Source organism: Triticum urartu, chromosome 2A (assembly GCF_056163025.1).
Source record: "Triticum urartu cultivar PI428250 chromosome 2A, HENAU_Tu73, whole genome shotgun sequence".
Taxonomy (NCBI): domain Eukaryota; kingdom Viridiplantae; phylum Streptophyta; class Magnoliopsida; order Poales; family Poaceae; genus Triticum; species Triticum urartu.
This window is the reverse complement of record NC_141874.1, coordinates 500,896,844-500,913,752: the sequence shown is the minus strand read 5'-3', so window position 1 is coordinate 500,913,752 and position 16,909 is coordinate 500,896,844. Positions and strand designations below refer to the sequence as shown.

Here is a 16,909-nt window from a genome sequence, read left to right as displayed (position 1 = left end):
TATTATCTTGGTTGTTGGCCCAAGTATATTTCCTAGTATAATTTTTCAATTCAACCAGGCCATATTTGTTCACCCAATCATTGAAAAGAGCTACCCAATGTAAGTTAACAGTGCCAGTATTTTTCTCTTCACTACTCCTAACCAGATTGAAGTCACCTTCAATAATGGTAGGGCCCAGCCATGCATCCATGGTGTTGTGAAGTTCATTTATAAAATCCAGTTTGAGATTATCATATGCTGACCCATAGATAGTAATGAATCTCCAAATTTTACTATCTCTCTTATCCTTGATTAAGCAAGCAACATAGATTTGTAAGGTGTCTACAAAAACAGTATCAAAACCATCATGCTTGATCCCTACTAAGATACCACATGTTGTACCAATAGCTGGTAGCCATTTCCAAGTGAAATAATTTTGTGGTTCAATAGAATTAATTTGAGTATTAGTAAAGGACTATTTCTTAGACTCAGAAAAACCTACCAAGTCAGCATGGGTATCTCTAATGAGTTTTCCCACTTCACTAAGTTTCTCAGGCTTATTAAGCCCTCTAACGTTCCATATTAGGCCTATTACCATTAATAAAATCCAATTTTCTACAACTACTTTTTTTACCAGATACTACCTCAGCCCATGTAGGGATAACAATAGTGTGATCACTACTATGACCACACACTGGACCTACATTTTTTGAGGCATCATTATTATATTCCTCAAAACTGATATCTAATTCAGTCAGGAGGAAACATTCATGATGAGATTCTTTAAAAGCAGATAAATCTACCATTCTCCACCAGCCTAATGGTCTGGATGTTATGAGAAACATTAACATCATCATCTCCTCAATATAACCCAACTTTCCTAGCTTTCAATAACAATACATCATCATTGAATGCAGAAAAGGAGTTCGTGTTTCTGTTACCTTCAGGTATTTGAGCTTTTTAAGGTCTTCAGCCTTCTGTATTGCAGTCCTCCCATCTCTTCTGATTCTAGTAATCATCGTGGGCGCCACAACGGGGCCCCAATTCTTAGCTTGTCCGTGTTGCAAATTCTGTTGGGTTGGATATTCTATAGATATGCCTTCACCCTCAGATTCCTCATCAAATTGCTCAAGTAACTGGACACCAATATTCTCCTCAGGCAGTTTTCTCTGTATGCTCTCTTTAATGCTCCCATCACTCTTCATACCCAAGATAACACTTTGCACCTTCTTTTCCAGTGAGTTCATTAAATCCATAGGAGTTTTGGAGTGTGAAGGAGCTTTTTGAGAGTTCTGAGTAGGACCCTAGTAGATTTGTTTTTGTTCTTTTCTTTGTGTGTCCACATATCTTTTGGCCCCTGCATATGCAGATCTTTTTCAGGTTCACCTTCTAGCAGATCATCATTAGTTATTTCTGTATCATTAGTACTGGGATTAGCAGCTTCCAAGATTGGTTTTGTGTCAACCAGGAAAGATATAAGGAATAACTCCTTGTCAATCTCCACTAGCCTTTCAGATGGTATCTTCGAGATATCTCTCACAACAATCTTGACTTTAACCTTTTCATAAAAGCTTCTAAAGATTTCAAGCCACTCCACATTCACTAGGATGCCTAAGATACAAGAAGTCTGTGAGATGACTTTCCAGGTGAGCTTATTGATAGGAATCCCCATCATACTCACCTAAACCTCCTGTAGTTCAGCATAGGCTAACTCTTCCCCATCCCATTTGTCAAAAGAAACAGTCACCCATTTTTTCCTGAGATTGATGGAGAGAGCTCCACTAAATCCTTTTGCTTTGTTATGAGGTGGAACCTGACTAAGAAACGTTTTTCATTCAATTGTCTCACCTGCCATGGCCAATTAGTCTTCCAGATCTCAGAGAAGTTGTTTTTCAACTCTTGAGTGGTGATGGAACCTTCCTCAATCACGGAACACACACATTGGTCAGGTTCAGCCATTTAATAGCATCCTTGTCTTCGGACTCAATGTGGAAGAAACCTAAACCCGCATTGGCACTGCCAAAGTATTGGGTAGTGGCTTGGGGTCTGTACCATTTCAAGCAGTTATTGAAGGAAATATGCCTTAGAGGCAATAATAAAGTTGTTATTTTATATTTCCTTATTCATGATAAAGGTTTATTATTAATGCTAGAATTGTATTGACCGGGAACCTAAATACATGTGTGAATATATAAACAAACACCGTGTCCCTAGTGAGTCTCTACTTGACTAGCTCGTTGATCAAAGATGGTTAAAGTTTCCTAACATGGACATGAGCTGTCATTTGATAACGGGATCACATCATTAGGAGAATGATGTGATGGACAAGACCCATTCGTTAGCTTACACTACAAAAAAAAGACACATCCGTGACATTTTGGGCCAAACGAAATTTTTTCTGTCATGCTTATGACACTTCTATGACGATAATTGTGACAAAACCCGGTATCATCATAGTTGTGGTGGGCTCCTACTTCCATGACAAAAAATCATGATAGAAAATGGGCTTTTCATCCTGGGCGGGCCGGAGACGCGGCTGCATGACATTCTTTGGGCCATCCATGATGGAAAAAATCGTGGTAGAAGCAAGGGCGAGGAAAATATCAGGGAGTTCCCGGTTATGGTGGGTGGTCGGGGCCGAGCGATGCGCGTTTCTCTCGTACACGTACGCGCGTGGGTGTGAGGCGTTGGGCTCTAACTGAACCCGAGCGAGGCATTCGCCTACTGAACCTGAGCGATTGCACTGCAGGCTACGCGCTACTAAACCCAAGCGATCGATCGATCCCTGGCTGTTAACTGAACCTGATCGAGCGATTCCTTTGCTACTGTTGCTAACTGAAGCCGATCGAACCTATTGCCTCTTGATGAACAATGAGCGTTGTTGGGAGGTTGGATGAACAGGACCCCGTGATAGTAGAGGCCGTTGCTGCTGGATGAACAGGACCCTGTGGAGGGCTGGTTGAACAGGCCCCCGTGGAGAGGGCTAGTTGAACAAGACCCCGTGGAGGGCTGGTTGAATAGTAGCCCGTTGATGGGTGGTTGAACAGGACCCCGTGAAGAGGGCTGATTGAACAGTAGCCGGTGGAGGAGCAGTGGAGGTTGGATGAACAGTAGCTGGTGGAGGCAGGAGGGAGATGCCGTGGATGAACAGTCACAGGTGGAGGCTAGAGGAGGTCGACGGTGGAGGCTAGAGGAGGCCCGTGGAGTCCCGTTTTGCGGTACACCACACCCCTCTCGATGAATAGGACCCTCGCTTCGACCATAGGCGCTCCAACACAAGTCTGTTTCCTCCGTTTTGCAGTACCCCACACCCCTCCCAATCAACAGCACCCTATTTCGACCATAGGAGCTCAAACACAAGTCCGTTTCCTCTGTTTTGCCGTACGTTAGACCCTTGCCGATGAACAGGACCCTGTTTTGACCGTACGCGGTCGAACACAAGGCCGTTTTCCTCCGTTTTGCGGTACGCCAGACCCCATTCCGGCTGTTCCGTCCAAGCCAATTGGCTCCATTGAACACGACCCATTCCGACCTAGTCTATTGCCTCCCGATGAAGAGGACGCATTCCGACCCAGTCACTTGGATCCTGGTGAACACGACGTTGTTTCCTCTGTTCCGACCCAGCCGGTTAGCTGAAGATGAACAACCCTGGCCGTCCGTATGTGTGAGTACGCGTTTCGAGACCCTGCTCATATGTATGTATGTGGCCGTATTTTTTGGCGTGTGGCTGTATGTACGTGTACACGGTTTAGACGGGACAACCTGAACTGCTACGTGGGGGGCTCTAGTATGACATGTGCCGCTACTTACTCGGCCACGGTTCATCATTGTAGAGCGACCGATCGACCAGTATGTACGTACATGTTTGTGACAAGACAAACAACGGTACATACGCTTCGACCTGGTGGGTCCCAGCTGTCAAGGAGGATAAGGACGCACTTCTTTGCGTGCGAAGATATAGCTGCTGGGTCCCAGCTGTCAAGGGGAATCATTTTTTTTGCCCGTAATAAGGATGCACTTCCTTGCATGCGAAGATGTAGCTGGTGGGTCCCAGATATCAGGGGGAGAAAACATTATTTTTAGGGTAAAAAGGATGTAGTTGCATGCATGCATCCATGGGCGTAGTGCGTCCCCACTATCAGCCTCTCTCGTACAATTATCTTCCGATGACTCTCATTTGTTGACCATGTTGACCACACCATGCCGAGCGCACCAAGGCCGATGGACGACGGCGAGGCCCCAGACTGGAACGACCCGGAGATGGGGAAGACGTGGTAGTGGAGTCGCATATGGAGAGGAGTGGGAAACTTGATTGGTTCGGGTGCGCGACAGCACTGCCGCCCACGGGAGACGGGAGCAAGAACAGAGGTTGAAGAAGCAACACGACTGTTAGATTAACATCCAATGGTCCAACAGCTAGAATCATTTGTTGATTAAGTTGACAAAGCACTGCGTACACGTCAGTTTAGTAGGTCCACAAGTCAGCCACCAAATCTGTCGGGTCCCATCTGTCATTGGGAGGAATAGTTTCTTTCGCATAACAAGGAGGCACTTCCTTCCGTGCGAAGATACAGTCGGTGGGTCCCAGCTGTCAGGGGGAGGAAACATTTTTCCCAGCTTAATAAGGAGGAACTTTCCTTGCGTGCGACCATGGACCTCGTGGTTCCCAGCCGCCAGGCTCTCCACGTATAGTCCTCTTTCGATGACTCTCGTTTGTTGACCACGCCGCGCCGAGCGCAGCGAGGCGGTGGACGACGGCGAGGCCCCGGACGGGAACGACCCGGAGATGGGAAGACGCGGGAGTGGAGTCACAGATTGAGAGGAGTACAAGGGTTATAACTGGTTCTGGTGCGGCGTGGGGCTGCAGTCGGTGGAGAATAACAGGAGGTGTGGAGGGATGGAGGGATAGCCTGGACGGTGGTAGGGTAGCGCTTCACATCGATGCGTGCTAAGGAGAGCCGCTAGCTGCCGGAGGCCGGAGCAGGCGGTCTCGACGACACTGGAGGAAGAAGACGAGAGATTGAAGGTGCATGCCGGCCGGTGGATATAAATCCAATGGCTATGGATGTCATAATCATTTGTTGACCAAGTTGACAACGCCTTGCGTAGGCTTTGACCTATTGGCCCACATGTCAGCCTGCAAAAATGTGGCATATATTTAACCATGGTTTTTAGAATTTACAGTCCATTTGCTGGACTGGTTGAACAAATAATTTCGCGTCAATGCAGCCCATTTAATGTTTTCTAAGAAATCCCAGCCCATTTGCACTTTCTTGAAATACACGAATTAGCTGGGTTTGTTTTATATATAATATTAGGTTAGAAGGAGCAATTAATATAAAAAATAAACCGAAACGGCACATTTCTTATATATAAAATTAACAAATTAGTGAGTTATTGCTCAAAACAAGAATGAGCGTGTTATTATTACATTGGTCCTTAAAATCTTTGCAAGTTTTTGTACGTAATCACCAGGATTTTCCTTGCCTATGAGTCAAAAACAACCAGGATTTTCTTTGCCAACTTCTGTTAAACATTTACTTTTATAAGTTAATAAGACGTGGGATGTTTTTATAATGTATATATAAGTCTTTATTAAATATATGATAATAGTAATAATATAAACATATATAATGTGGTTAGAAGGGAAAACATAAATAGGACACATCATTATTATTATATATATAGATAAATAGAACAGAGATCTACATTTTATTAAAAAAATACATTGGGCTGCCGATCTTTAGAAAAAGTAAAACCCACACTGGGAGGCCCATAGGCCGGTACGTACATGATGGACCTCAAAAAATAAGTTGAAACCACTGTCTCGGTATGTCGTGGGCTACGCATGTTAAACAACAAAACCTAGGCCTGGCTGATACTTGTTCGCGCTCTGGAAAAAATGATACCAGCTAGATCCCCGATACCCCTTTCCCGCAACAACAACAACAACAAAAAAAGATCCCCGATACCCCTGAAAAAAAGCTCCCCGATGACAGTCAACATTGAAAATTTATTTCGTTTATTGACTAAGGTTGACAAACCCGTGGGCCCCAACGTTAGTATACAATTAAGAGGAATCTTTATTTCCAATGGGGCACTTGCTTGTGTACGGCTTGGACCTGGTGGGTCCCCACTGTCAGTCTCTCGGTGTACAGTCCTCTCTGGATTCCTCTCGTTTGTCGAGCTTGTTGACAACGACATACGGCGGCGCCACGGTGAGCGCACACGGACGGGGAAGAACCGGAGCAGGGGAAGATGCCTTCATTCTTTCGAACATACCGCACTAGCCCGGTGGCTGCAGCCCTCTCACCCAAAAGCTATACTACACGGGTTCGATTCCAACTGGTGCAGTTGAAAAATATCTAACACTTAACAAAATTTCGTCCCTAGTTTACCCCCTTTTTCGCACACTCAACATTGTCTTGCCATTTTGAAAATATCATATCTTTTTGACTTTGAATCATATGAAGATGTGCTATACATGAATGTTGATCAACATGATGTTAACTTGTTGTTAGTTCCATTTTTACCATGAATAAAATTTCTAGCATTCTGTTATCCATGTTTGAAAAGTACTTGTTGATTTCAATGCTCTGCCTCTCGGACATGCAGTTTCTTATTTGAAAATCACTTGGATAAGCAGCCATCACCGGTGTTGGATTCGATGTAACGCTTCTTCAATCCCCCGGCAGGCGTGAGGGGGAAATAAACTTCCGTCCCATGCTGCCGATTGGGGAATTGAGCGAACTGGATTAAAGAGGGGGCCGGCGGCGTGAATGAAAAAGCACATCAGACGTGATTTTTTTTCCAGTGGATGGCTCTTGATGGCATTTTTTTACTTGCCTCTGCACCATACAACTTGTATTTTTAGCTTCCCAGTCCGTGGTGGACCAGCAACCCATTTGCTGGGTGGACCTGTTGGGGAACGTTGCAGGAAACAAAAATTTTCCTACTCGTTTCACCAAGATCATCTAGGAGTTCATCTAGCAACGAGTCATCTAATGCATCTACATACCTTTGTAGATTGCGCACGGAAGCGTTCAAAAGAACGGTGATGATGTAGTCGTACTCGACGTGATCCAAATCACCGATGACCAGCGCCGAACGGACGGCACCTCCGCGTTCAACACACGTACGGGACGGGAGACGTCTCCTCCTTCTTGATCCAGCAAGGGGGGAGGAGAGGTTGATGAAGATCCAGCAGCACGACGGCATGGTGGTGGATGCAGGGCGTCACAGAAGCAGGGCTTCGCCAAGACTACGAGGGAGAGACGTAACGGGGGGATGGAGGCGCCAGGGGCTGGTGTGTAATCCCTCCTCTTCCCCCACTATATATAGGGGTGCCAGGGGGGTTGGTGCGCAGCCTAGGAGATCTGATCTCCTAGGTGCGGCGGCCAGGGGAGGGTTTCCCTCCCCCCCAAGGCACCTCGGGGTGCCTTCCACCACTTGGACTCCTCCTTGGTGGAAACCCTAGGCGCATGGGCCTAGTAGGGCTGGTGCCCTTGGCCCATGTAGGCCAAGGCGCACCCCCTACAGCCCATGTGGCCCCCCGGGACAGGTGGCCCCACCCGGTGGGCCCATGGGACCCCTCCAGTGGTCCCGGTACAATACCGATAACCCCGAAACTTGTCCCGATGGCCGAAACATCACTTCCTATATATAATTCTTTACCTCCGGACCATTCCGGAACTCCTCGTGACGTCCGGGATCTCATCCGGGACTCCGAACAACATTCGGGTTACTGCATATACATATCTTCACAACCCTAGCGTCACCGAACCTTAAGTGTGTAGACCCTACGGGTTCGGGAGACAAGCAGACATGACCGAGACGACTCTCCAGTCAATAACCAACAGCGGGATCTGGATACCCATGTTGGCTCCCACATGCTCCACGATGATCTCATCGGATGAACCACGATGTCGAGGATTCAATCAACCCCGTACGCAATTCCCTTTGTCTATCGATATGTTACTTGCCCGAGATTCGATCGTCGGTATCCCAATACCTCGTTCAATCTCGTTACCGGCAAGTCACTTTACTCGTACCGTAATGCATGATCCCGTGACCAGATACTTGGTCACTTTGAGCTCATTATGATGATGCATTACCGAGTGGGCCCAGCGATACCTCTCCGTCATACGGAGTGACAAATCCCAGTCTTGATCCATGTTAACCCAACAGATACTTTCGGAGATACTCGTAGTCTACCTTTATAGTCACCCAGTTACGTTGTGACGTTTGGTATACCCAAAGCACTCCTACGGTATCCGGGAGTTACACGATCTCATGGTCTAAGGAAAAGATACTTTGACATTGGAAAACTCTAGCAAACGAACTATACGATCTTATGCTATGTTTAGGATTGGGTCTTGTCCATCACATCATTCTCCTAATGATGTGATCTCGTTATCAATGACATCCAATGTCCATAGTCAGGAAACCATGACTATCTGTTGATCAACGAGCTAGTCAACTAGAGGCTTACTAGGGACATGTTGGTGTCTGTTATTCACACATGTATTACGATTTCCGGATAACACAATTATAGCATGAATAAAGACAATTATCATGAACAAGGAAATATAATAATAATGCTTTTATTATTGCCTCTAGGGCATATTTCCAACAGTCTCCCACTTGCACTAGAGTCAATAATCTAGTTACATCGTGATGAATCGAACACCCATGGAATTCTGGTGTTGATCATGTTTTGCCCTAGGGAGAGGTTTAGTCATCGGATCTGCCACATTCAGGTCCGTGTGCACTTTACAAATCTCTATGTCTCCATCTTGAACATTTTCACGAATGGAGTTGAAGCGACGCTTGATGTGCCTTGTCTTCTTGTGAAACCTGGGCTCCTTGGCAAGTGCAATAGCTCCAGTGTTGTCACAAAAGAGTTTGATTGGCCCCGACGCATTGGGTATGACTCCTAGGTCGGTGATGAACTCCTTCACCCATATTGCTTCATGTGCTGCCTCCGAGGCTGCCATGTACTCCGCTTCACATGTAGATCCCGCCACGACGCTCTGCTTGCAACTGCACCAGCTTACTGCCCCACCATTCAAAATATACACGTATCCGGTCTGTGACTTAGAGTCATCCAGATCTGTGTCGAAGCTAGCGTCGACGTAACCCATTACGACGAGCTCTTCGTCACCTCCATAAACGAGAAACATTTCCTTAGTCCTTTTCAGGTACTTCAGGATGTTCTTGACCGCTGTCCAGTGTTCCTTGCCGGGATTACTTTGGTACCTTCCTACCAAACTTACGGCAAGGTTTACATCAGGTCTGGTACACAGCATGGCATACATAATAGAACCTATGGCTGATGCATAGGGGATGATGCTCATCTCTTCTATATCTTCTGCCGTGGTCGGACATTGAGCTGAGCTCAATTTCACATCTTGTAACACAGGTAAGAACCCCTTCTTAGAATGATCCATATTGAACTTCTTCAATATCTTATCAAGGTATGTGCTTTGTGAAAGGCCTATGAGGCGTCTCGATCTATCTCTATAGATCTTGATGCCCAATATATAAGCAGCTTCTCCAAGGTCCTTCATTGAAAAACTTTTATTCAAGTAGGCCTTGATGCTGTCCAAGAGTTCTATATCATTTCCCATCAATAGTATGTCATCTACATATAATATGAGAAATGCTACAGAGCTCCCACTCACTTTCTTGTAAACGCAGGCTTCTCCATAAGTCTGCGTGAACCCAAACGCTTTGATCATCTCATCAAAGCGAATGTTCCAACTCCGAGATGCTTGCACCAGCCCGTAAATCGAGCGTTGGAGCTTGCACACCTTGTCAGCATTCTTAGGATCGACAAAACCTTCCGGCTGCATCATATACAATTCTTCCTTAAGGAAACCATTAAGGAATGCCGTTTTGACATCCATTTGCCATATCTCATAATCGTAGAATGCGGCAATTGCTAACATGATTCAGACGGACTTCAGCTTCGCTACCGGTGAGAAAGTCTCATCGTAGTCAACCCCTTGAACTTGTCGATAACCCTTAGCGACAAGTCGAGCTTTATAGATGGTTACATTACCATCCGCGTCTGTCTTCTTCTTAAAGATCCATTTATTCTCTATGGCTCGCCGTTCAACGGGCAAGTCAGTCAAAGTCCATACTTCGTTTTCCTACATGGATCCTATCTCGGATTTCATGGCTTCTAGCCATTTGTCGGAATCCGGGTCCGCCATCGCTTCTTCATAGTTCGAAGGTTCACCGTTGTCTAACAACATGATTTCCAAGACAGGGTTGCCGTACCACTCTGGTGCGGAACGTGTCCTCGTGGACCTTCGAATCTCAGTAGGAGCTTGATCAGAAGTATCTTGATCATTATCATTAACTTCCTCTCTAGTCGGTGCAGGCACCTCAGGAACATTTTCTTGAGTTGCGCCATTTGCCGGTTCAAGAGGTAATACTTCATCAAGCTCTACTTTCCTCCCACTTACTTCTTTCGAGAGAAACTCTTTCTCTAGAAAGGACCCATTCTTGGCAACAAAGATCTTGCCTTCGGATCTGAGGTAGAAGGTGTACCCAATAGTTTCTTTTGGGTATCCTATGAAGACGCATTTTTCCGATTTGGGTTCGAGCTTTTCAGGTTGAAGTTTCTTGACATAAGCATCGCATCCCCAAAATTTTAGAAACGACAGCTTAGGTTTCTTCCCAAACCATAATTCACACGGTGTTGTCTCAACGGATTTCGACGGAGCCCTATTTAAAGTGAATGCGGCAGTCTCTAAAGCATAGCCCCAAAAAGATAGCGGTAAATCGGTAAGAGACATCATAGATCGCACCATATCCAATAGAGTGCGATTACGACGTTCGGACACACCGTTACGCTGAGGTGTTCCAGGCGGCGTGAGTTGCGAAACTATTCCACATTTTCTTAAGTGTGTGCCAAACTCATGACTCAAGTATTCTCCTCCACGATCTGATCGTAGAAACTTGATTTTCCTGTCACGTTGATTTTCAACCTCACTCTGAAATTCCTTGAACTTTTCAAAGGTTTCAGACTTGTGTTTCATTAAGTAGATATACCCATACCTACTTAAATCATCAGTGAGGGTGAGAACATAACGATAGCCACCGCGAGCCTCAACACTCATTGGACCGCACACATCAGTATGTATGATTTCCAATAAGTCGGTTGCTCGCTCCATTGTTCCTGAGAACGGAGTCTTGGTCATTTTACCCATAAGGCATGGTTCGCATGTGTCAAATGATCCATAATCAAGAGACTCTAAAAGTCCATCTGCATGGAGCTTCTTCATGCGTTTGACACCTATGTGACCAAGGCGGCAGTGCCACAAGTATGTGGGACTATCATTACCAACCTTACTTCTTTTGGTACTCACATTATGAACATGTGTAGCATCACGTTCGAGATTCATAAAGAATAAACCATTCACCATAGGAGCATGACCATAAAACATATCTCTCATAAAAATGGAACAACCATTATTCTCAGATTTAAAAGAGTAGCCATATCGAATTAAACGAGATCCCAATACAATGTTCATGCTCAAAGCTGGCACTAAATAACAATTATTAAGGTTTAAAACTAATCCCGAAGGGAGATGCAGAGGCAGCATGCCGACGGCGATCACATTGACCTTGGAACCATTCCCGACGCGCATCGTCATCTCGTCGTTTGCCAGTTTCCGCTTATTCCGCAGCCCCTGCTTTGAGTTACAAATGTGAGCAACTGCACCGGTATCAGATACCCAGGAGCTACTATGGGCACTAGTAAGGTACACATCAATTATATGTATATCACATATACCTTTTGTCTTGCCGGCCTTCTTATCCGCTAAGTACTTAGGGCAGTTCCGCTTCCAGTGACCGCTTCCCTTGCAATAAAAGCACTCAGTCTCGGGCTTGGGTCCATTCTTTGGCTTCTTCCCGGCAGCTTTCTTGCCAGGCGCGGCAACCTCCTTGCCGTCCTTCTTGAAGTTCTTTTTACCCTTGCCTTTCTTGAACTTAGTGGTTTTATTGACCATCAACACTTGATGCTCCTTCTTGACTTCTACCTCCGCTGATTTCAGCATTGAGAACAACTCAGGAATGGTCTTTTGCATCCCCTGCATGTTGAAGTTCATCACAAAGCTCTTGTAGCTTGGTGGAAGCGACTGGAGGATTCTGTCAATGACCGCATCATCCGGGAGATTAACTCCCAGCTGAGACAAGCGGTTATGCAACCCAGACATAGTGAGTATGTGTTCACTGACAGAACTATTTTCCTCCATCTTACAGCTGAAGAACTTATCGGAGACTTCATATCTCTCGATCCGGGCATGAGCTTGAAAAACCATTTTCAGCTCTTCGAACATCTCATATGCTCCATGTCTCTCAAAACGCTTTTGGAGCCCCGGCTCTAAGCTGTAAAGCATGCCGCACTGAACAAGGGAGTAGTCGTCAACACGTGTCTGCCAAGCGTTCATAACGTCTTGGTTCTGTGGGACGGGAGGATCACCTAGCAGTGCTTGTAGGACATAATCTTTCTTGGCAGCTATGAGGATGATCCTCAGGTTCCGGACCCAGTCCGTATAGTTGCTTCCATCGTCTTTCAGCTTGGTTTTCTCTAGGAACGCGTTGAAGTTGAGGACTACGTTGGCCATTTGATCTACAAGACATATTGCAAAGATTTTAGACTAAGTTCATGATAATTAAGTTCATCTAATCAAATTATTAATGAACTCCCACTTAGATTAGACATCCCTCTAGTCATCTAAGTATTACATGATCCGAGTTGACTAGGCCGTGTCCGATCATCACGTGAGACGGACTAGTCAACATCGGTGAACATCTTCATGTTGATCGTATCTTCTATACGACTCATGCTCGACCTTTCGGTCTTCTGTGTTCCGAGGCCATGTCTGTACATGCTAGGCTCGTCAAGTCAACCTAAGTGTTTGCATGTGTAAATCTGTCTTACACCCGTTGTATGTGAACGTCTGAATAAAACACCCGATCATCACGTGATGTCTTGAAACAGCGAACTGTCGCAACGGTGCACAGTTAGGGGGAACACTTCTTGAAATTAGTATGAGGGATCATCTTATTTACTACCGTCGTTCTAAGTAAACAAGATGCAAAACATGATAAACATCACATGCAATCAAATAATAAACGTGACATGATATGGCCAATATCACATAGCTCCTTTGATCTCCATCTTGGGGCTCCATGATCATCTTGTCACCGGCTTGACACCATGATCTCCATCATCATGATCTCCATCATCGTGTCTCCATGAAGTTGCTCGCCAACTATTACTTCTACTACTATGGCTAACGCGTTTAGCAATAAAGTAAAGTAATTTACATGGCGTTTCTCAATGACTCGCAGGTCATATAAAAGAATAAAGACAACTCCTATGGCTCCTGCCGGTTGTCATACTCATCGACATGCAAGTCGTGATTCCTATTACAATAGCATGAACATCTCATACATCACATATAGATCATTCATCATTCATCACAACTTTGGCCATATCATATCACAAACCACTTGCTGCAAAAACAAGTTAGACGTCCTCTAATTGTTGTTGCAAGTTTTACGTGGCTGAATTAGGGTTCTAGCAAGAACGTCTTCTTACCTACATTAAAGCCACAACGTGATTTGTCAACTTCTATTTACCCTTCATAAGGACCCTATTCATCGAATCCGCTCCAACTAAAGTGGGAGAGACAGACACCCGCCAGCCACCTTATGCAACTAGTGCATGTTAGTCGGTGGAACCGGTCTCACGTAAGCGTACGTGTAAGGTTGGTCCGGGCCGCTTCATCCCACAATACCGCTGAAGCAAGAAAAGACTAGTAGCGGCAAGAAAGTTGACAAATCTACGCCCACAACAAATTGTGTTCTACTCGCGCAAGAAGAACTACGCATAGACCTAGCTCATGATGCCACTGTTGGGGAACGTTGCAGAAAACAAAAAATTTCCTACTCGTTTCACCAAGATCATCTAGGAGTTCATCTAGCAACGAGTCATCTAATGCATCTACATACCTTTGTAGATTGCGCACGGAAGCGTTCAAAAGAACGGTGATGATGTAGTCGTACTCGACGTGATCCAAATCACCGATGACCAGCGCCGAACGGACGGCACCTCCGTGTTCAACACACGTACGGGATGGGAGACGTCTCCTCCTTCTTGATCCAGTAAGGGGGGAGGAGAGGTTGATGAAGATCCAGCAGCACGACGGCGTGGTGGTGGATGCAGGGCGTCACAGAAGCAGGGCTTCGCCAAGACTACGAGGGAGAGACGTAAGGGGGGGGATGGAGGCGCCAGGGGCTGGTGTGTAATCCCTCCTCTTCCCCCCACTATATATAGGGGTGCCAGGGGGGTTGGTGCGCAGCCTAGGAGATCTGATCTCCTAGGTGCGGCGGCCAGGGGAGGGTTTCCCTCCCCCCAAGGCACCTCGGGGTGCCTTCCACCACTTGGACTCCTCCTTGGTGGAAACCCTAGGCGCATGGGCCTAGTAGGGCTGGTGCCCTTGGCCCATGTAGGCCAAGGCGCACCCCCTACAGCCCATGTGGCCCCCCGGGATAGGTGGCCCCACCCGGTGGGCCCATGGGACCCCTCCGGTGGTCCCGGTACAATACCGATAACCCCGAAACTTGTCCCGATGGCCGAAACAGCACTTCCTATATATAATTCTTTACCTCCGGACCATTCCGGAACTCCTCGTGACGTCCGGGATCTCATCCGGGACTCCGAACAACATTCGGGTTACTGCATATACATATCTTCACAACCCTAGCGTCACCGAACCTTAAGTGTGTAGACCCTACGGGTTCAGGAGACAAGCAGACATGACCGAGACGACTCTCCAGTCAATAACCAACAGCGGGATCTGGACACCCATGTTGGCTCCCACATGCTCCACGATGATCTCATCGGATGAACCACGATGTCGAGGATTCAATCAACCCCGTACGCAATTCCCTTTGTCTATCGATATGTTACTTGCCCGAGATTCGATCGTCGGTATCCCAATACCTCGTTCAATCTCGTTACCGGCAAGTCACTTTACTCGTACCGTAATGCATGATCCCGTGACCAGACACTTGGTCACTTTGAGCTCATTATGATGATGCATTACCGAGTGGGCCCAGCGATACCTCTCCGTCATATGGAGTGACAAATCCCAGTCTTGATCCATGTCAACCCAACAGATACTTTCGGAGATACCCGTAGTCTACCTTTATAGTCACCCAGTTACGTTGTGACGTTTGGTATACCCAAAGCACTCCTACGGTATCCGGGAGTTACACGATCTCATGGTCTAAGGAAAAGATACTTTGACATTGGAAAACTCTAGCAAACGAACTATACGATCTTGTGCTATGTTTAGGATTGGGTCTTGTCCATCACATCATTCTCCTAATGATGTGATCTCGTTATCAATGACATCCAATGTCCATAGTCAGGAAACCATGACTATCTGTTGATCAACGAGCTAGTCAACTAGAGGCTTACTAGGGACATGTTGGCGTCTGTTATTCACACATGTATTACGATTTCCGGATAACACAATTATAGCATGAATAAAGACAATTATCATGAACAAGGAAATATAATAATAATGCTTTTATTATTGCCTCTAGGGCATATTTCCAACAGGACCAACCTACAGAAAGCAGCACTCGATTTTTCATCAAGCCCCCAAAACAACACAGTACTATGTTTGTTTTGAGGCCGAAAATATTACGGCATGCATTGAGCGGGGGAGGGGGAAGACAGAGCAAAAAGATTAAAAAGAGCTAATGTGCCGTTGCTACCCTAACAAGCAGGTGCAATTCTTCTCGGGAAGAAGGTGTGCCGTTGACACCCACACGTCACAAATGCCACAGTAGACATACTAACAAGTTCACACACAAGTACAATAGAAAAGGTAAACATTCGTATCAAACTTAGGTTCACAGGACACGTTCATATACATAGCCAACATTCACAATCAACAACTCAAAAGATTCATATATGCACAAGTACAACATGTCTATGCATCCAAATGATTGACAGATCACAAGACAATATTCATAGATAGTTCACAAAAAGATTCAGGTATACACATGTTCAGTATGTTTATGCATCCAAATGATTGATATCACAACCAATATCATCCATGGACAAACTTTAATTACCTAGGGTTCAGACAGGTAAATTGTGTTCAGTCGGAGGTACTTCTTGCTAAAATTAATGCTTGTACGAGTAAACTTTCGAGTACATAAGAGGCAACACAGACAATCTAAACTTTGCTTGTAGGTTTATCCTCAAGATAGTGGCCTCGATGCCGAGGGAGGTTTGAGCGACTTGACCACTACTTCCATCCAACTAGTTTGCTGGCTCATCTTTGTCTTGTAGCTCGCCAAAATTCTACATTGGAGACAAGAAAGGAGGCGGTTGATAAAATTAAACACCCAAATTTTTCATGCAATTCAACTGAAATGGAGCATCCCTGGCGTGCAGACTAATTAAGTGCTAGATGAATATATGCGTCAACCAACTTGTCTAGAATCTTTAGACTCCATGCCATATAGTTCGCTACCATATGTGCTGATAACCAAAAGGCACAAGTCGGGACCAAAGACTGGACTACATTTTTCTGGGCTATGCGCCAAGCAATATTTTTGGCGTTTACTCTCCTAATACTTGGAGTTTGACAACTGGTTGACGCCGGTTGATACTCGAATGAATATAGGCACTTCTTCTTGTCAACATCGATGCTTGTTCGAGTGAACTTTGGAGTACATAGCAGTAGCATAAGGATCTGTCCATCTGATCTTGTTGTGCAGTTCTACTGAAATCGCCCAATGTACTGATTTGCCTACGAGTTCAGGCTCCAAGTTACTTCTTTATGAAATCGGCAAACAGTAGCACAATACCAAATTACCAATACAT

At 45.6% G+C, this 16,909-nt stretch overlaps 1 pseudogene; it reads right to left on the bottom strand.

The window, feature by feature from the left end:
• Positions 1-922: 922 nt before the first annotated feature.
• The window catches only part of LOC147985625 (uncharacterized), a 30,987-nt pseudogene continuing 15,000 nt past the window's right edge, over positions 923-16,909 (bottom strand).